This window comes from Lipotes vexillifer, unplaced genomic scaffold, assembly GCF_000442215.2.
Source record: "Lipotes vexillifer unplaced genomic scaffold, Lipotes_vexillifer_v1.1 scaffold666, whole genome shotgun sequence".
Lineage (NCBI taxonomy): Eukaryota > Metazoa > Chordata > Mammalia > Artiodactyla > Lipotidae > Lipotes > Lipotes vexillifer.
In genome coordinates, this window is record NW_006787408.1 from 9,579 (window position 1) to 30,883 (window position 21,305).

At 38.4% G+C, this 21,305-nt stretch overlaps 1 pseudogene; it reads left to right on the forward strand.

Moving 5' to 3' along the window:
• Positions 1-16,034: 16,034 nt before the first annotated feature.
• LOC103080228 (SS18-like protein 2 pseudogene) lies at positions 16,035-16,266 on the forward strand (annotated as a pseudogene).
• Positions 16,267-21,305: the final 5,039 nt, after the last annotated feature.

Sequence of the window (21,305 nt, forward strand, 5' to 3'; positions counted from 1 at the left end):
CCTACACGATCTGGGCCCACCCTTATCTCTCTGGCTCATCTCGATCCTTGTTCACTTCACTCTAGCTACACAGCCTTCCTCCATTCCAACAACATGCCAAAGTCTTTGTACTTGTTATTTCCTCTACCTGGAAGTCTCTTCCCTCAAATATACCCAATAATCATTTCCTCGCCCCTTTCAGGTCAATCTCAAACATCACCCTATCAATGACACTAAGCAAAGATATATGAAGTCACTACTATATTTTAAACTGTAACCCTCACCCCATCCTTGGTACTCCCTTTCCCACTTCTCTGCTTTATTTATTTTTTCTCCATAGCACTCATGCCCTCTAATTCCTATATATTTTGCTTATTTATCTATCTTCTGTCTTCCTCTTAGAAGTAACCTCTGTTCTGGACTGTTTTATTCACTGTTTCCCCAATGCCTAGAAGAATACTTGACATACAGTAGATAATCAATAAAAATTTACTGAATGGATAAATTAAATTTAATGCCAATTTACCACAGTTAATCTAAATTAACATTTTTTTAAAAATTTGACTCAACAGTTCTAAAGCTTTTCTGGAAGGAAAAAAAAATTCGAAAATAGAATATTCTGAAAAACAAGAGTCACTACAGAGATGACTTATTCTAGTATATAATTAAACCATAGTATCAAACTATAGTGAATAAAAGTGTGATGTTGGTGGGTAAACAAATAGACCCAAGTCTAAAATCAAACCTTTGCTTATACAAGACCATAGAACATAATAATACGGCATTTCAAATATGTGGCAAATAATGGACTATTCAACAGTTTGGAGATAAGTGGCTCCCCATACAGAAAATCTCTATCTCACACTACACTCAAAACTTAATACCAGATAGATTTAAAAGTTCAACAAACAAAAAGAGTATTTTCAGATAAGACAAGTAATTTTATATAATCTTGTATTAGAGAAAGCATATGCAAGCTGAAACTCAGAAATCTATACAAAGGAAAATATTTGCAGGTTTGAGTATGAAAATTTTTATAAAGCAAACACCAGGAAGAAAGTTTAAAGACAAGTAACAAAATAAAGGAATATATTTGGCATGTAATCTGTATAGATCTCTTATAAATAAAGACATTTTACAGTTGGCTGCCTTCCTGCAGGCATTCTCCACACCCTTCTTTGCTGGCAAAGCTCACCTTCTACTAAAGGGCTAAAGGTGTGACACCTTTGCTTCCTAACCATTTTTTACAACGAGGGAGAGAGAAATTATAATGACCCAATCTTGACAATGAATATCGACAGGACCTTCAATGAAAAGTCTACTGGGACCTTCCACAAAATGTTTTTTCTCTCCAATAAAAAGAAATGCGAAGGAGGACATTTCCTTTTTTTTTTCTTTTTGCCAATTGCAGTAAAGTCTATATAAGGTGCTTGTAACTGCTTTAGCCCCTTGTAACTCTAAGGGAAGCATAGGGCCAAAACAGTGAGAAAAAGATGGAAAACATCAGGATATTCAATGACATTTGTTGACTACTTCACCAAAACCCTATAACTGGCCAGTATTTGATCATTTGCTTTATGACACAATAAATACACTTGCTTAAAGAAAAAAAAGATATTCTAACAAGAAAATATACTAAGATATGTAATCACCAAAAAAAAGTAAAATAGTCAAAATCCACACGTTAAAAAATATTGACTCTTGGGGACTTCCCTGGTGGCGCAGTGGTTAAGAATCTGCCTGCCAATGCAGGGGACATGGGTTCAAGACCTGGTCTGGGAAGATCCCACATGCCACAGAGCAACTAAGCCCATGTGCCACAACTACTGAGCCTGTGCTCTAGAGCCTGCGAGCCACAACTACTGAGCCCACATACCACAACTACTGAAGCCTGAGTGCCTAGAGTCCATGCTCCACAAGAGAAGCCACCACAATGAGAAGCCCACACACTGCAACGAAGAGTAGCTCTCACTTGCCACACCTAGAGAAAGCCCGTGGGCAGCAACGAAGACCCAATGCAGCCAAAAATAAATAAATTTAAAAAAAATTAAAAATATTCACTCACTAGTAATCTGCAAAATGCAAATTATAACATAATACCGTTTTTCACCTACCAAATTTTAAAAGATTTAAAGATTGGTTTTATTCAGTGTTGGAAAGATATGAAGAAAAAGGCACTCTTATTCACTTGTTAGAAGGAGTATAACATGGTATCGTGTTGAGGATTACGATTTAGAAATATCTATCAAAAATTTTGATAGGCGTAAGTTTGGTCAAGAAATTCCTCTTCTAGGAATTCATTTCAGAGAAATACACATATAAAATTATATACATAATTAAGAATATCACTGTAGCATTGCTGGAATAATGAAAACTTGAAAACAAACTATCAATGGAGAAGTGATTAAATAATAATATATGGCACATATAAATTTCAGTACATCCATATTATGGAATATCTAGCTGTTAGAAAGAATGAGGACTTTCGGTGGAAATGTAAAACAGTGCAGCCATATGGAAAATTGTTCGGAAGTTCCTCAGAAAATCAAAAATAAAATTACCATATGATCCAGCAATCCCACTTCCGGGTATATACCCTAAAGAACTGAAAGCAGGATCTCAAAGAGATATTTGCACAACCATATCCATTATTCACAATAGTCAAAAAGAGGAAACAACCCAAATGTCTATCAACAGACTAATGGATGAACACAATGCGCTATATACATAAAATAGAGTATTAATCAGCCTTAAAAAGGAAGGAAATCCTATCACATGCTACAACATGGATGAACCTTGAGGACATAAGTCAGAAAGATAAATACAAATGTTTTACTTATACAAGGTATCTAAAGTAATCAAAATCATAGAAAAAGAAAGCAGAATGGTGGCTGCCAAGGGCTAGGGGGAGGAGGAAATAGGGAGTAGTTGTTTAATGGGTATAGAGTTGCAGTTTTGTAAGATGGAGAAGTTCTAGAGATCCACAGCACAACAATGTGAATACACTTAACACTACTGAACTGTACACTCAAAAACGGTTAAGATAGTAAATTTTATGTTATGTGGGTTTTTTTTAACCACAATTTTTAAAAAAAGGACTATACTGACCTGAAAATATCTCTAAGACATTCCTTAGTGAAAAACAACCTACAGAGAAATATGTAGAGTATAACCCCATTTACATAAAAAATAAAAACTAAAGTATAACACACACACACACTACACCCAAAGGATAGGTCTAGAAACACCAAAATGTCAAGTGATAACCTTTACTAAGAAAAGATAGGCCAGAAATAGTGAAAAGGAAGGCTCACTTTTTATTTTGTGTACTTCTATATTGCTTAAACTTTCTACGCTAAGCATATATTCCTGTATTACCTGTGTAATATAGGTAATATGGTAATATATTCCTAATGTATGCTTAGGAATATATGCTTTAAACATCTGTTTAAACCAAGAACAGATGGGACACAGAAAAAACAGCAGGATGACAGATTTAAACTTAACCAATAATTGCATTACATGCAAATGGACTAAACCAGGAGTCTGTAAAATACAGCCTACAGCCTATTTTTTTAAGGTCTGTGATCTAAGAAGCCTTTTTATATTTTTAAAGAGTTATGATAAATAAATAAGTAAATAAACAAAACAAAGAAGAAATTGTATGAATGAAATTGCTAAGTGATACATTTCAGTTCAGCTTTACCAAACCATAGAGGGAAACTTAAACACTGGTTACTTTTGGTCAAATTAAACATTTACAACGTCTAACTTTTCTTTTTTTCCTTACCTTGCCAAGACTTTCTTCAAGGGATTCTTTAGATTCAAAGAAAGATAAATGCCTGCTAAAATATCCAAACAACTTCGAATAGTGGGATCACACTTGCCATTTTTATTTGCCTTCTCCAGTAAGGGCACAATCTATAATCCAAAGAATTCAAAGCCATAGTAATGTTTTTCTAATATCAAGAATAGTAAAGTAACATAGATTCAAATACTTTTTTAAGTCTCACCTTTAATGTGTAATATTTTCCACTCTACACTGTTAAGGGTACTAATTTAAACACTATTTAATTTAATTTAAAACTATTTCAGTATTTATTAAATTTTTAAACCATGCCCCCAACTCCCACTTTACCCTCCAGACCTACCTTCAATGAGTAGACTTGTTAATGGCTTAAGGTACAGGAATTCTGTAGCACTACTGAAAACCAATAATACATTTAATTGCTTCCCCCCCAAATATTATGCAACTTCAAATGATAAATCCTAATAATGAAATGCTCGTAAGGACAGTCTTTACATTTTAAGTTAACTTTTTAACGTGCCTGCTAAAAATTTTTGAAGATTAAGACTAATAGAAATTTTTTTTTTAACTTATCTCCACAAAAAAGGTATGTACAGAGAGGGCAGACAGCAGAAGCAAGAAGAACTACAATCCTGCAGTCTGTGGAACAAAAACCATATTCATAGAAAGATAGACAAGATGAAAAGGCAGAGGGCTATGTACCAGATGAAAGAACAAGATAAAACCCCAGAAAAACAACTAAATGAAGTGGAGATAGGCAACCTTCCAGAAAAAGAACTCAGAATAATGACAGTGAAGATGATACAGGACCTCAGAAAAAGAATGGAGGCAAAGATCGAGAAGATACGAGAAATGTTTAACAAAGACCTAAAAGAATTAAAGAACAAACAGAGATGAACAATACAATAAATGAAAGAATACACTAGAAGGAATCAATAGCAGAATAACTGAGGCAGAAGAACGGATAAGTGACCTGGAAGACAGAATGGTGGAATTCACTGCTGTGGAACAGAATAAAGAAAAAAGAATGAAAAGAAATGAAGACAGCCTAAGAGACCTCTGGGACAACGTTAAACGCAACAACATTCACATTACAGGGGTCCCAGAAGGAGAAGAGAGAGAGAAAGGACCAGAGAAAATATGTGAAGAGATTATAGTCGAAAACTTCCCTAACATGGGAAAGGAAATAGCCACCCAAGTCCAGCAAGCGCAGAGTCCCATACAGGATAAACCCAAAGAGAAACATGCCGAGACACATAGTAATCAAATTGGCAAAAATTAAAGACAAAGAAAAATTATTGAAAGCAGCAAGAGAAAAACGACAAATAACATACAAGGGAACTCCCATAAGGTTAACAGCTGATTTCTCAGCAGAAACTCTACAAGCCAGAAGGGAGTGGCATGATATACTTAAAGTGATGAAAGGGAAAAACGTGCAAACAAGGTTACTCTATCCCGCAAAGATCTAATTCAGATTTGATGGAGAAATCAAAAGCTTTACAGAAAAGCAAAAGCTAAGAGAATTCAGCACCACCAAACCAGCTCTACAACAAATGCTAAAGGAACTTCTCTAGGTGGGAAACACAAGAGAAGAAAAGGACCTATAAAAACAAACCCAGGGCTTCCCTGGTGGCGCAGTGGTTGAGAATCTGCCTGTTGATGCAGGGGACACGGGTTCGAGCCCTGGTCTGGGAGGATCCCACATGCTGCAGAGCAACTGGGCCCGTGAGCCACAATTACTGGGACTGCGCGTCTGGAGCCTGTGCTCCGCAACAAGAGAGGCCGCGATAGTGAGAGGCCCGCACACCACAATGAAGAGTGGCCCCTGCTCGCTGCAACTAGAGAAAGCCCTTGCACAGAAACGAAGACCCAGCACAGCCATAAATAAATTAATTAATTTTAAAAAAAGAACTTAAAACAATGAAGAAAATGATCATAGGAACATACACATCTATAATTACCTTAAATGTGAATGGATTAAATGCTCCAACCAAAAGACACAGGCTTGCTGAATGGATACAAAAAGAAGACCCATATATATGCTGTCTACAAGAGACCCACTTCAGACCTAGGGACACATACAGACTGAAAGTGAGGGGATGGAAAAAGATAGTCCATGCAAATGGAAATCAAAAGAAAGCTGGAGTAGCAATACTCATATCAGATAAAATAGACTATAAAATAAAGAATGCTATAAGAGACAAGGAAGGGCACTACATAATGATCAAGGGATCAATCCAAGAAGAAGATATCACAATTATAAATATATATGCACCCAACAAAGGAGCATCTCAATACATAAGGCAACTGCTAACAGCTATAAAAGAGGAAATCAACAGTGACACAATAATAGTGGGGGACTTTAACACCTCACTTACACCAATGGACAGATCATCCAAACAGAAAATTAATAAGGAAACACAAGCTTTAAATAACACAACAGACCAGATAGATTTAATTGATATTTAAAGGACATTCCTAGGTTTAGGACAAACCTAGGGAGACAAAAGACCTGTATGCAGAAAACTATGACACTGATGAAAGAAATTAAAGATGATACCAACAGATGGAGAGATATACCATGTTCTTGGATTGGAAGAATCAATATTGTGAAAATGACTATACTACCCAAAGCAATCTACAGATTCAATGCAATCCCTATGAAATTACCAATGGCATTTTTTACGGAACTAAAACAAAAAAATCTTAAAATTTGCATGGAGACACAAAAGGCCCCGAATAGCCAAAGTGGTGTTAAGGGAAAAAAAACGGAGCTGGAGGAATCAGACTCCCTGACTTCAGACTATACTACAAAGCTACGGTAATCAAGACAGTATGGTACTGGCACAATAGCAGAAATACAGATTAATAGAACAGGATAGAAAGCCCAGAGATAAACCCATGCACCTATGGTCAACTAATCTATGACAAAGGAGGCAAGGATATACAATGGAGAAAAGACAGCCTCTTCAATAAGTGGTGCTGGGAAAACTGCACAGCTACATGTAAAAGAATGAAATTAGAACACTCCCTAACACCATATACAAAAATAAACTCAGAATGGATTAAACTCCTATATGTAAGGCCAGATGCTATAAAACTCTTAGAGGAAAACATAGGCAGAACTCTCTATGACATAAATCACAGCAAGATCCTTCTTGACCCATCTCCTAGAGTAATGGAGATAAAAACAAAAATAAACAAATGGGACCTAATGAAACTTCAAAGCTTTTGCACAGCAAAGGAAACCATAAATAAGACTAAAAGACAGGGCTTCCCTGGTGGTGCAGTGGTTGAGAGTCCACCTGCTGATGCAGGGGACACGGGTTCAATTTACAGGCAGCTCATGCAGCTCAATAACAAAAAAATAGTATGGAGGTTCCTTAAAAAATGAAAAATAGTATTACCATATGACCCAGCAATCCCACTACTGGGCATATATCCAGAGAAAACCATAATTCAAAAACACACATGCACCCCAGTGTTCATTGCAGCACTATTTACAATAGCCAGGTCATCAAAGCAACCTAAATGCCCATTGACAGACAAATGGATAAAGAAGATGTGGTACATATATACAATGGAATATTACTCAGCCATAAAAAGGAACGAAATTGGGTCATTTGTAGAGACGTGGATGAATCTAGACTGTCATACAGAGTGAAGTAAGTCAAGAAGAGAAAAACAAATATCGTATATTAATGCGTATATGTGGAACATAGAAAAATGGTAAAGATGAACCGGTTTGCAGGACAGAAATTGAGACACAGATGTAGAGAACAAACGTATGGACGCCAACATGGGAAACTGGCAGGGGGTGATGGTGTGGTGTGATGATTTGGGAGATTGGAATTGACATGTATACACTGATGTGTATACAATGGATGACTAATAAGGACCTGCTGTATAAAAAAATAAATAAAATAAAATTCAAAAAACAAACAAACAACCAAAAAGGTATGCACAATTATTTCATTATCCTACCTATATACAGCTCCAATAGTGGTGGAAGCCTAAGTATGGCTTCCTTTGCCACTCTGAATAAAAAGATATCGTACAATGAATAGAAAAAACATACATTTATATTAAATAATTGGGAGCCAAAAATTATCAGTTAATTTTAAAAGTCCATAATAGCATGATAACCTTCAAGATGCACTCATGAATATCAAATCAGCCTTACCTGTTTAACATAATGGATTTGTGACACTCCATCAGTGAGTTGTACACAATGTAACAGCAAAGAAGCTAGATTCTTCCCTTCTACATCAGCCAAAGCTACACAACACACACAAAAAAATTTCTTCAGTGATTTAACAATATATGGATATGAGTTTGCCTTTGTCATGTGTTCTATAAAATTTAAATATTTATAAACAAACAAAAAAAAACCTGGCAGAACTTAGTCTGAAGATAGAAGTTTAAGAAAACCATTTTACAACCAAAACTGAATGTAAAGAACGTGAAATAATACCAAGAGTTTGAACATTATGTGATATGGAGTCCCAGAGATAAATATACCATTTGCAACCTAAAAAAGAGATCAACAAATGAAGTCAGAAATCACTTACATCTCAAAGTTTCAAGGTCCTGATGACAAACGGTCAATGAAGTAACTTGAGTTTCTTTCTTCTTCTTTACACCCATTTTAAATAGAATTAACAGTAGTCACTACAAGAAAGAAGAGTTTTAAGACACTAATGCACTAAAGCCCTCAGTAGCACTGACATTTTGGGCCGGATAATTCTTTGCTATAGAGTGTTGTCCTGGACACTGTAAGATATTTAACACACCCTTGGCCTCCACCCACTAGATGTCAGTAGCATCCTCTTTCCTCTAAGTTGTGACAACCAAATAATGTCTCTAGTCATTGCCAAATGTCCCCTGGGGAGCAAAGCTGCCACAGACTGAGAACTACTGATCTAAGGATTTCCGCTTTGAAAAACTTGTTTAGACTCAAGAAGAGTTTATTAATGTCTAAAGTTACTTTTACCTACCCAGTCTTTATATTTTAAAATACAGCAAACCTTCATTTTAGTACTAACAAAGAAACCAGTATGGTTTTTCAAAAATAAACTACACATATCTAACCTCCGTGACTTCTTAGACTGACAGATCAGGAGGTATCATGAGATGCTATATCTTTATTTCTGCAAAATATTTAATAAAGGAAACTTGCACATACTATCCTTGTGAGTTTGCTTTTAGTTAATGAACAGAGTTTGTTTCAGCTAACAGGGTTCATAATGGGCTGAACAAATGTACTCAGAGGATACACACTAATAGTACCATGCGGTCTGAAGACAAGCCGCTAGGGAAATGCCACACAGGGCTCTTTTCTTGGTGCAGTTAGCATTTTTAGCAGTGTTTATAATGTAGACGTTAGAGGACATAACATAGTGAATTTATAAAAGACACAAAGGTGGGAGCACATGTTGGATGATGGAATTAGGATTTAAAAAAAAAGACAAATAAACTGGAATAAATTTACCAAGATGAAACAGAAATAAATGTAAAATGCTGCATTTGGATTAGAAAAATATAATCTAGAAACACAGGATGGGGAGGTGGGGGAGAAAATATGTGATTTGAAACAGCTCAATATGTGGTTTGAATATTATGTGAGCCAATAGCACAACATGACTGTTAAAAACCACATTAGAAGTCAGCTAGACCAAGGGAATGCCTGATCCCTTGGTCATCTTCACAGGTCAGGTGACATATGGAGCATTAGGTGCTATGCTGGTGGCCATATCTTAAGGAGCCATAGTAAATGATGGAGCTTCCAAGGAACAGCCAGATTTCTGAAGGGCCAAGAGAGCACCTCCCTTCAGAGAAGAGTTCAGTTAACCAAAGGTGTTTGGCCTAGAGAAAAGAGGACTGGAAGAGTGCCTTAAAAGAGCTGCTGTTGTTGGAGGACTGCTTTGGAGAAAGAGGAATAGATGTCTTCTGTCCTTTTTTTTTTTTTTGGCTGCACTGCACAGCTTGCAGGATCTTTTCTCTCACCACGGATTGAACCCGGGGCCACGGAGTGAAAGCACCAAGTCCTAACCGCTTGACCACCAAGGAAGTCCCAGATGTCTTCTATCTGAGATGTCTATAGAATTAGGAAATGTCAGTGCAAGCTTCAGGGAGGCCAGTTCCAGCTCAATACAGAGGAAGAACGCTATGGTTCAACTATAAAATGTGCTGCCTTTCAAAAGAGAATTTCCCAATGCTGGGAATACCCAAACAGAAATTGAATGAACCCTTTCCACCTGTATTCCTGCAATAACCTCCCAACTGGTCTCCAAACTTCCATTCTGCTTCTGAAGAGTCCATTTTCTTCACAGTTATCGAAGCAATTTTTTTTCAAATCTAATTACTCTCTTTCTTAAAGCTTTCCAAGGGCTTTCATTTTCACTTAGAATAAAATCCAAATTTGAGACTTTGGCCTTCAAGGCCCTAAATAATCTGGTCATGCTTTCCCCTGCAGTTCATCTCAAATTAATCTTCTCTTCCCATCTAGGGGACTTTGCACTTCCTGATACCTCTGTCTGTTAGGCTTATTCCACCAAATCTTTGCAAGGCCAACTCTTCATCATTCAGGTCTCTTCTCAAATATTACCTCCTCCAAGAAGCCTTCCATGACCACTCTATCTAAAATGCCACCACTCCTACGCATATACAGACCATTTCTATTGCTTTATTTTCTTCATAGTACTTACTACTACCTGAAGTTACAAGAACTTGTTTATTTGCATATTATCTGTCTCCCCTAGTAATAAATTCCATGAAGGCAGCAACTTTAATCTGTTTTGTCCACTGTTTTAAATTCTCAATTCCCAAAACAGTACCTGGCACATATTAGGTGCTTAATAAATATTTGATGAATAAACAAATGAGTTATTTAAAAAAACATTTGTCAGTGATGTTCTAAAAGGTATGTATACTTTTAACAGCAGCAAGTGGACTACCTGTCATCTTAAGTAAATTCTATATCCAAATGACAAGCTAGTCCTGACACTGAAGAACCTTTGGTCCCTTTGCTAAGTTAGAAGTCAATACAGCAATGAAATGTGAAAATCCACTTAACAGAAAATGGTAATAAAAATGGACACAGTTAGAAAAGCATTGACAAGGTAAGAATCTGAAAAGTGACATGATTAGATCAAGGGGAATATCACTGGGGATCACTTCCTAGGTAAGTCACCAATATACAAAGCTTAGAAGGAATAGAGATAGACAACTGGGGAGGCTATTCTCTGGTGAATGCTGAGCAAATCTGCCCCGGGATTTGATCCTGGAACCCTCAAGACTGCACAAAGAAGTCTGGTGCTTATGCGTGCTCAATGGATGCCTAAACCTTTGTCCTGAAGAACTGGGTCTCCCAATAGCGGAAAATCCCGTGCCCACCTTAAGGTACTGCTTAAGTGGCCAGAAGATGCTCAGTAAATTATACTCCTCCTGGGTCCCACTGGCTGTTTCCCTTCTGATTGCTGCTTCACTCCCATCTACAACTTTCTAGCTGACTCCCACAAACATTATCTGGGCAATTTCCCAACCACGTGGAGGCCGGGGAATAACAGGTAAAACGAAAGTGATTAAAGTGCTATCTCCATGGAGACCTAAGCGACCGGAAATCAGTTTCAAGACCGCCAAATTCTCGCGTAACTGAAGGACGGGAATTGGTGAATATCGCCTGGCGGCCCTAGCAAAGTGGCCGAGCCGAGTGGTGGAGAGTCGAACGCTACCGCGGATGGGACAAGCAGGACGCCTGGGAGCCAAACCTCGTTCCCGTGAGAGTCTGAGAAGAGTCGCAGCCGTCAGGACGAGTCCCGGAAGCTGGTCTAGTTCTACGGTGTCTCCGTGGCTCACAGGGTGGTCTGTAGTCGACTATCGGTCGAGGCGAGGGGAGGGAAGGAAGAGGACCTGAAGGGAGAATCATCGCGAGAATTGAGCCAATGAACTCCTCCAATCAGGAGTCCAGAGGGGTGGTGATGTCACCGGAGAACCGGTGTTAGTGAGTTTGGTCAGACCCTACTTTAAAGAGTGCGCGCGGTACCTCGCTTGAACCGCTAGGGCGAACCCTGCCCGCTTCCTTACCCTTAGGGTAGCTTTGACAGTGGCCTCCACACCCCTGAGTCCCTGAGAAGCACTTTTGCCTTAACCGAGGCGTTCCACCTTCTCCCTCTCAGCTTCCTCAGCGCAGAGACAGGAAGAAAACTGCCTCCGGGCCTCTAGAATCAGGAGCCTGTGAGAGGGGGTAGAGGATGGAACGGGCAGTCAACTGAAGCCACAGTAAGAATTTTGACTAAGATGCGAAGTACGGAAATGAACTAACGTATGCCACAGTACAGGTATTCATTCAGCAAACAGTTAATGAATGCTATTGTCGGAGCCGTTACCAGGCGCTAGCCTTGAAAGTTATCCTATTTAGGATATATATATTACGCAGAAAACCAAATTATCAGATGGTTCGGCCCTTTAAAAATACATAAATAAAATAAGTACGTGCCATCCTCTACACTAGGAGTGGGACGGGGGTAAGATCAAGAAATAGACACGGATGTTATGTTCAAGTGCAATTAATTTGGGAAATACAGAGAAACATTACAGTTCCCCAAACCTTTAGTCAGATTGATGATTTTAAGTTTTTAATCATTACTTTTCTGAATTTTATCTCACCTTCGTTTGTTTTTCATTGTAGGTTTATCACCTGTGTATGTATCACTAAACAGATCTTATTTTGTTTGATTTTGAGCTTTGTATGTGGAATCGTTTGTTTTCTCCAGGACTTTGCTTCTCTCAGCATTGCTTTTGGCATCCACAGAAAAGCAGGTCTGTGTAGTTCTTTCATTCACTGTTGTATAGTATTCCATTGTTTAATGTACCACATTTATCCATTCTAGTCCTCTGGAGATTTGGATCGTTTCCAGCTTTTGCACTAACAATGCTGCTATGAAGTGTCTTTTACATGTCAACTGATGAGTGTGTGTAGAACTTCCCCTACAGCAATTTTTTTCTAATTTTGACTGGGACTGATAGTGAAATACATTGTACCTTAAACCAAGTACACCTAAGTACTCACACATATATAACTGAAACAAACATTTCTTGAAATATTTGTTATTCTACAAGAGCTATGTGCTCTGATATTTTCTTTTTTTTTTTAAGTTGTGGTAAAATACACATAACAAAATTTTACCATCTTAACTATCGTTTTTTTAAAAAAAGGAGAAGAAAGAAACAACAGGCTCAAGGGGGAGCCACTAGCCCCCAGGACAGCAAACCAAGACTTAATGGCAGTTTCAGCCTATCTCAAGAACAGAATTTCTGTAATTGCTTATCAGCACTAGAGAGGTAATCTTACCTGAAACAATCCTTTCTTTTCCTTTACTCATAACTTCCTTGTCCCACCCCATTTCTATAAAAGCTTTCCGTTTTGTACCACTGAAGGAGTGCCTTCCTATATACTAGATGGGATGCTGCCTGGTTCATAAATCATTGAATAAAGCCAATTAGATCTTCACATTTACTTGGTTGAATTTTGTTTTTTAACACCATTTTTAAGTGTTTTCCTTTTTTAAATATATGTTTCAGTCTCACTGAAGTAACTTTGTAACAATCAATGGATTACAACCCTTTTTAAATTTTGGCCCAACCATTTGAAAGTAAGGGGCATTTGAGAGTAAGACGTTGTGAGTCGTCCCCCCACAAAGTTAGAGTATGAGCTAGGAGGCAAACAAACACAATTAACATGTATGTGCAAAGGTGGTAACTGCCATAGAAAAAACAGGGGGAATAGAAGAGAGTGAGGGGGAGATGTGTTGCCATTTTAAATAGAGTGGTCATGGGCTTCCCTGGTGGCGCGGTGGTTGAGAGTCCGCCTGCCGATGCAGGGGACATGGGATCGTGACCGGGTCTGGGAAAATCCCACATGCCGTGGAGCGGCTGGGTCTGTGAGCCATGGCCGCTGAGCCTGCGCGTCCGGAGCCTGTGCTCCGCAATGGGAGAGGCCACAACAGTGAGAGGCCCGCATACCGCAAAAAAAATATAAATAAATAAATAAATAAATAAATAGAGTGGTCAGGGTAGGCCTCCTGGAGTAAGGATTTGTGAGAGATGTGGATACCCTGAGGAAGAGCATTCCATGTGGAGGGAACAGCCACTGCAGAGGTATGTCAGGGCAGGAGCTTGGTGAGGAAGAACAGCAAGGAGGCCAGTGTGGCTAAAGCCAAGCCAGCAAAGGTATAGCTTATAGGGAATGAAACAAGGGAGTTTCAGTTATGTAAAGCCTTACAAGGACTTTTACTGTAAGTGAAATGGGGAGTCATTTTGAGCAGAAGAGTGATAGGATTAATCTGCATTTCAAAAGAGTCCCTGGAGCTACTTTGTTGAGACTAAGACTTTAGTGGAAGTGGGAAGACTTCCCACTTCAGTGAGTGAAGAGGCTATTGCTATAAACTAAGCAGGCAAGATGCTGGTGGCTCAGACCAGGAAGGTAGCAGTGGAAAGTGTAAAGAGTGGACAAATTCAGGATATGATTTGGAAGTAAGCCAACAGGATTTTCTGAAGGATGGGATATGGAGTATGAGGAAAAGAGTCAAAGATGACTCCAAGATTTCTGACCTGAGCAACTGGAAGGATGAAGTTGCCATTCATAGAGTGATCAGGGCAAAAGTTTGCTTGGAGTGGATTTGAATGGGTTTAAAAGAGACTGGGAGGAAAGGAATTGACAGTGACTAGATCAAGCAGCGTATAGTACACAGTGGCAAAAAAATGGAGTGGTAACTCCTAGGGGAAATAGAGGCAAGAGAAAGTTCAGGTTTTAAAGACTGAAAGAGTAACGTGTTTGGAAAAGAGCTTTTTTTTTGGAGTCAACTTGCACCACCAACTTGAGACCACTTTAAATTCTCTGCTTGAGTCTTTTCAGAACACAGCATGAATTTGGGCCATGAACCTTTTTTTAAGTAGCTATATATTTTATTTGTAAAAATGTAGTCCAAGGGAATTTTTAAAGAATCAGTAATCCTTGATATATAAAAGTATAAAAGAAAACACTTAAATGGCATCTTATGGTAAAAGTGGACTACATAAAATCATGAAAAGTAATTAGTATATCTGTGTTTTGTTAAGTGTAGTTTTACTTTAAATATGTACCTGTTAAAGCAGCATTTTCCCTTCAAGTAGGGAAGGGAATATTTTTATAGTTATTTAATGACACATTTTCACACGTAATGATTTTTTTAAGTTCTTTTACATTTGAAAGGATGTTTGAATAATTAAAATTTCACCTTTTAAAACCACAAAAAAGGGATTTAATTGCCTACTCATTTAATACTTGTTCACAAACTTCACTCCAATCACAGGTATCTACTATAATAGGTATTGTTTTCCATAACTGAAAATCTCAATGGAGTCTGTCAGTCTCAGAGTCACCCTTACATTCTAAAAAACACACTTTATGAGAATAATCTGCCAGTAGTATATGGTGATTTACATAATTAAGGAATCCCTCCTAATAAGCCCTATTTAATAGCTTCATGTCTAAAATGAAATCCAAAAGCATATACTAGAGTATGAATATGAATATTTTATTGTTTGTTAATATAAGATGATATTTTCTGGCCAGGAGTCTCTCATGAGGTTGCAGTCATCCAAAGGCTTAACTAAAGGTGGAGGATCCATTTCCAAGATGACTTAACTCAGTGGTGCTTGTTGTTTACAAAAGGCCTCAGTTCCTCCCCATGTGGGCCTCTCCCCCAGGCTGCTTGAGCTTTCTCACAACATGGTAGCTGGCCTTCCCTAGAAAGAGCAAGGTAGAAGCTTCAGTGGCGTTTATGGCCTAGCCACAGAAGTCCCACACCACGTCAACAATATCGCATTGATTACAAAGTTCAGTCCTATTCATTGTGAGAGGGGACTACACCAACCCATAAATGCCAGGAGGCCAGTATAGTTGGGGGGCCACTTTGGAGGCTAGCTACCACAGTCTATAACACATCTACAAATTTCTCTTGATACTTAAAATGTACTGACTAATGGATCACAACTAAGGAATGATTTATTTACGAGTTGTTTGATTATAATTTCCACAGTATATCTTAAGGAAACACTAATGCTCATGTGTTCTTACAAACTTATTTGCCTTTAATGGCATACATTTTCATAGAAGACAGCCACAGAATTTAAACATAAAACCAAGTTTACCAGTTGTACAAGGATCCATGAGGCCTGAGACTGGGTTTCAACCTGTCTTCCCAGGATGTTGGTAGCCTTCATACCAGACTGGCTGAGAGGCAGGGCAGAAGTCAATCAAACTGATCCAGTGGGTCCTAGAGGAGAATGACCAGCTGATCTGCTGTATCGTGGAGTGTCAGAACAAAGGCCAGGCAAATGAGTGCACCCAGTACGAGCATGTGTTACACAGAAATTTCATTTATTTGACTACTATCACAGATGCCAGCCCAACCATTGCTTCAAAAGCAATGGAATAATCTTCCAGTTGGCTGTTGTGAGGAATCATTGAATGTAATTCATTTCCTATGAAGTAGAATCTTTACCATCTCAACTGCTTAAAACATGAATGAAACTTCTGTGACTCTCAAAAATGTGAAGAAAGCTACTAAATTAACTGTATTCTCAATGTAAATATTTATTTTAATAATTAAGCAGATTCCCTAAAAAAAATTTTTAAAAGGTTAGGTTTGTTATGAGTGAGGCACGTTTTAGATGTTCTTCAAACTTTTTCTTTTTTTATTTTATTTTGATTTTTAAATTATTTTTGGCTGTGTTGGGTCTTTGTTGCTGCGTGCGGGCTTTCTCTAGTTGCAGAGAGCAGGGGGCTACTCTTTGTTGCGGTGCACAGGCTTCTCATTGCGATGGCTTCTTTTGTCGTGGAGCACAGGCTCTAGGCGTACCCACTTCAGTAGTTGTGGCTCGCGGGCTTAGTTGCTCCGTGGCCTGTGGGATCTTTCAGGACCAGGGATCAAACCTGTGTCCCCTGCATTGGCAGGCAGATTCTTAACCACTGGGCCACCAGGGAAGTCCCAAACTTTTCCTTTCTAAAGAACTCTGATCTTACCCCTTCCCTACTTAAAAGCACATGATGGCACTCTTTTATGTGTTCTTTCTTTCCTTCCCCATACACCAGCCTCCAACTTGTGGGACCTTCTCAGTGTTCCCTGAAAGCACTGACCTTTCATGCACTGTGCTCTCTGCTTGTAAGGTTTTTCTTGCTTTTTATTTTTCTCTTTAAGATTTTTTTTTTGATGTGGACCATTTTTAAAAGTCTTTATTGAATTTGTTACAATATTGCTTCTGTTTTATGTTTTTTTTTTTGGCTGGGAGGCATGTGGGATCTTAGCTCCCTGACCAGGGATAGAACCCGCACCCCCTGCACTAGAAGGCGAAGTCTTAACCACTGGACCGCCAGGGAAGTCCCTCGGAAGGTCTTTCTTATTCCCACCCGCAAAACTTCCTCACACTTGAAGATACACCTCACATGTCACCTCCTCAGTGAAACCTGACAAGAAATTCTTGTTTTTACTGCCAGTAGTTTTGTCTCAGCATTGTCACTTTGTTGGGACATGCTAGTTATTTGTATGCTTGTCAGTCTTCCTATTAATTTCTGAACTTTTCCAAGACAGGAGCCATCTTTAGGTCCTTATTGACTAGTACAGTGCCTAGCGTGAGTAACTCAGCAAATATACTTGTTGGGTTAGGATATTAGACCATCAAGTTCTTTTCCAGTGTTAATGTGCAATGATGCTTACCTTACCACTATGTGGCAGCAAACTACAGAATTATTTCCACCTTTCAATAAGGAGTTCAGCCAGGATGAACGTTCACCAGACCATGGTTTTCCTGGTAATAGAATTACAGGAGGCCCTCACTTTCCATGTTGTTTATTTCTGCACCATTTAAATGATAGCATATTTTTTCATGTGGAATATAGAATTCATCCAGAAAAATACATTAAGAAAATATTTACAAATAGATTTTACCTTATTAACTTCTACCCAAAGTGTGTTAGAATAGCTTGTCAGCTCAGTTTAAATGCTATATTTATTATGAAGCATAACATTCAAATAGAAAATTGCTTTGTTTATGAAAATTGCTCAATATTATGTTTTTAAAGTTCATAGTGCTGCTTATACTTTTTACAAAAAAATCAAATATTTAAACTTTAAAAGAAAATTTCAGTGAGTAACTTAAAAATTAAGTCATAAGGAAAATAGTTATAAAATAATATGACCCGGAAATATTAGAACAGCAAATCATATATACATTATGTTTACAACTTGATAAAATAAATGTGGATACTGTAAATAAGAGTTGGAAATAATGTGTTTTGAAAAGCAGTTTATCAGGCTGGTAACATTATGAGTGAACTTTTTTTCTTCTTAAACTTCAGTGTAACACTAGTTTAATACAGTTTTCTTTTAAGGCTTGTTTTTGTAGGTTGTAGAGTTGCTAACTGGAACACCCTCAAATTACCAAAAAGTTAATATTTTTTACTAACTGAATTTTATTATTGTCATTTTGAAGAAAGGCAGCAATTGTGTTGGGCACAGATGGAAAACACAAAAAATTTAAATACATAGCATCATCTTTGATTAAAATGCTTTTGAAAAGAAAATATTTTTTTATTCTTGTTGCAAAAAGCAGTCTTATTTCCCCCACATTATTCTGCCACCCCAAAACATCTATCATTTGGGAGCCCATGCATGGACTATATCTGAGAAAGACCAATGAGGAAGATTTGCATCACCCAGTCCATATGGCAATCCCAATTCTCAGTCCTCTCCAGAGGAGGGGACTTGTAGATACCTACCACTGTTTCTTTGGGACATCTGGAGAAGAAATCTCTAGCACAGGAAGAGATGGAAAGTTTAGTATAAATTTTAGACAGTAGGACTCTGCTGGGTCCTGCAAGGGAAGAAAACAAAGTTTGTAAAATATAGAGTCTCTTGGAAAAGGTAAAGATTGTGTTAAGTTTGTTTTCCTTTTTTAAGTATAGTTGATTTACAATATTGTGTTAGTTTCAAGAGTAAAGCAAAGTGATCGATTCAGTTATATATATTCTTTTCCGTTGTAGGTTATTACAAGATATTGAATATAGTTCCCTGTGCTATACAGTAAGTCCTTGTTGTTTATTTTATATATAGTGGTGTGCATCTGTTAATCCCACACTCCTAATTTATCCCTCCCCCCCTTCCCCTTTGGTAACCATAAGTTTGTTTTCTTTGTTTGTGAGTCTGTTTCTGGTTTGTAAATAAGTTCATTTGTATTATGTTTTAGATTCCACATATAAGTGATATCATATAATATTTGTCTTAGTCTGACTTACTTCACTTAGTTTGATATTCTCTAGATCCATCCATGTTGCTGCAAATGGCAATATTTCATTTTTTATGGCTGAGTAATATGTTCCATTGTGTGTGTATCCTGAGTAATATTCTATTCCCCGTACACACACATACACCATGTCTTCTTTATCCATTCATCTGTCGATAGACACTTAGGTTGCTTTCATGTCTTGGCTCTTGCAAATAGTGCTGCTACAAACATTGAGGGATATATGCCCACGAGTGTGAATTCTGGATCATATGGTAGCTCTATCTTTAGGTTTTTAAGGAACCTCCATAGTGGCTGCACCAGTTTATAATTTGCACACTTTTTTTTTTTTTTTTGCGGTATGCGGGCCTCTCACTGTTGTGGCCTCTCCCATTGCGGAGCACAGGCTCCGGACGCGCAGTATTTCAGTACCCCCAAATACTCTTTTTCAACTGCTCTACTTGTCATGAAAGTACTTAAATGGCATAGTCATGAAAGGTACTTAAATGGATTTAAAAGATGACTAGGAGGCCCAATGGACAGAACTCAGTGACTAATTGAGTATAGTAATAAGTGAAAGACAGGAATCGGGGATGATTTCTAGGATTTTGTTTGGAGTGAAGACACTCCTAGTGGTCCTAGGCCTCTGGCAGGACTGAGTCGAGATCCAGCAGAGTAGCTGCTTGGAGCATTTTGGGGTGTGAGTAAACATAGTTAACACTCTTGCCCCTTTCAGGAAAAGCCCAATTCACTTCCGTAGGCGCTTTTGTTAGAAAGACTACAAAAAGGGCCATTCAACTTTATTTTAAATATCACACAAAAATAGTATCTTCTTTCAACTGAATGCTCCACCTTAGTGTCTCATGGTACCAGCTCTCCAGCAGCACACTAATTTCAGAGCTTACAGCCTACTTTCCTGGGGTTACTTTGTCAGAGCTTCTGCCTACTTTGGGCAGAATTGGCTTAGAACTGGGTGAGGCTCTGCCTGCCTGAGAGAGGAGGGACTTGAGCCAGGAGGGACCAGGGAAGGTTAGCTCTGGCAGATGGTAACAATAAAGGCCAGTGTTAATGGGGCACTCACCACAGTCACACCTCTTCTCAGCCCTTCACAGAGGTCAGCTCACTTAATCCTCACACAAATGTATGAGCTAATTACTGTCTCCATTTTGCAAATGAGAAAACTGATTTTTCTAGAGGTTAAGAGAAAGGATTGAGTCAGAGACCCAAGTGTGAAGCTTTACCACTGACTAGTAAACTAAGCTCTCTCAGCCTCAGTTTTCTCATCTTTTAAAAATGGCTGTAATAATAGGTACTTTGCTACATTTTTGTGAGAATTAAATGAGATAGCACATGGGAAGTGCCTATCAGGGTTTCTGGAACAGAATACATGCGCAATAAATTGTCTATTATTTTTCCCATTCATACTTGACTCTCAACCACAAGCCCTCTTGGGCTCACTGCCCCTCACTTAATTTTCAGTACTTCCTATGATAGGCTGAATAAAGGCTCCCCAAATATGCCCATGTGGTAATCCTCGGACCTGTGAATGTGTTATTTTACATGGTAAAAGGGACTTTGAGATGTGATTAAACACATTTTGAGATGAGATTATGCTGTATTATCCAGGTGAGCCCAGTCACAAAGGTCTTCATGAGAGGGAGGAGGATTGAAGTCAGAAAAAGATATGATAACAGAAGCAGGGTTTAGCATCATCTGTTCTGAAGATGGAGGAAAGAGCCACGAGTCGAGGAATGCAGGCAGCCTCTAGAAATTGGAAAAGACAGGAACACAGCCCTACTGACACCTTGATTTTTAACTCCATAAGACCCATTTCAGGCTTCTGACGTCCAGAACTATAAAAAAATTTTTAAGTGTGTGTTGTTTTAGGCTACCAAGTGTGTAGTGTTTGTTACAGCAGCAATAAGAAACGAATACACTCCCTAACTGCAAAAGAAGAGTGTGGACACCAAGCTGCATACCTCCATTGACCTCAGTGTCAAAGCCAGACCAGCTCCAGGGTGCTCACCTGGCAGGCTGCCCTCAGCCCCTTAGCTCAGACAGCCTTAGGGCTGGTGAAACTAAACCCTGTGTAGCTGGGATTTTTGTGTGGTGCTTTTTTTGTATTCTTTTTTTAATTTAAAGAATAGATTTTTTTTTTTTTTTTTTTTGCATCACGGGGGCCTCCCCGTTTTGGGCC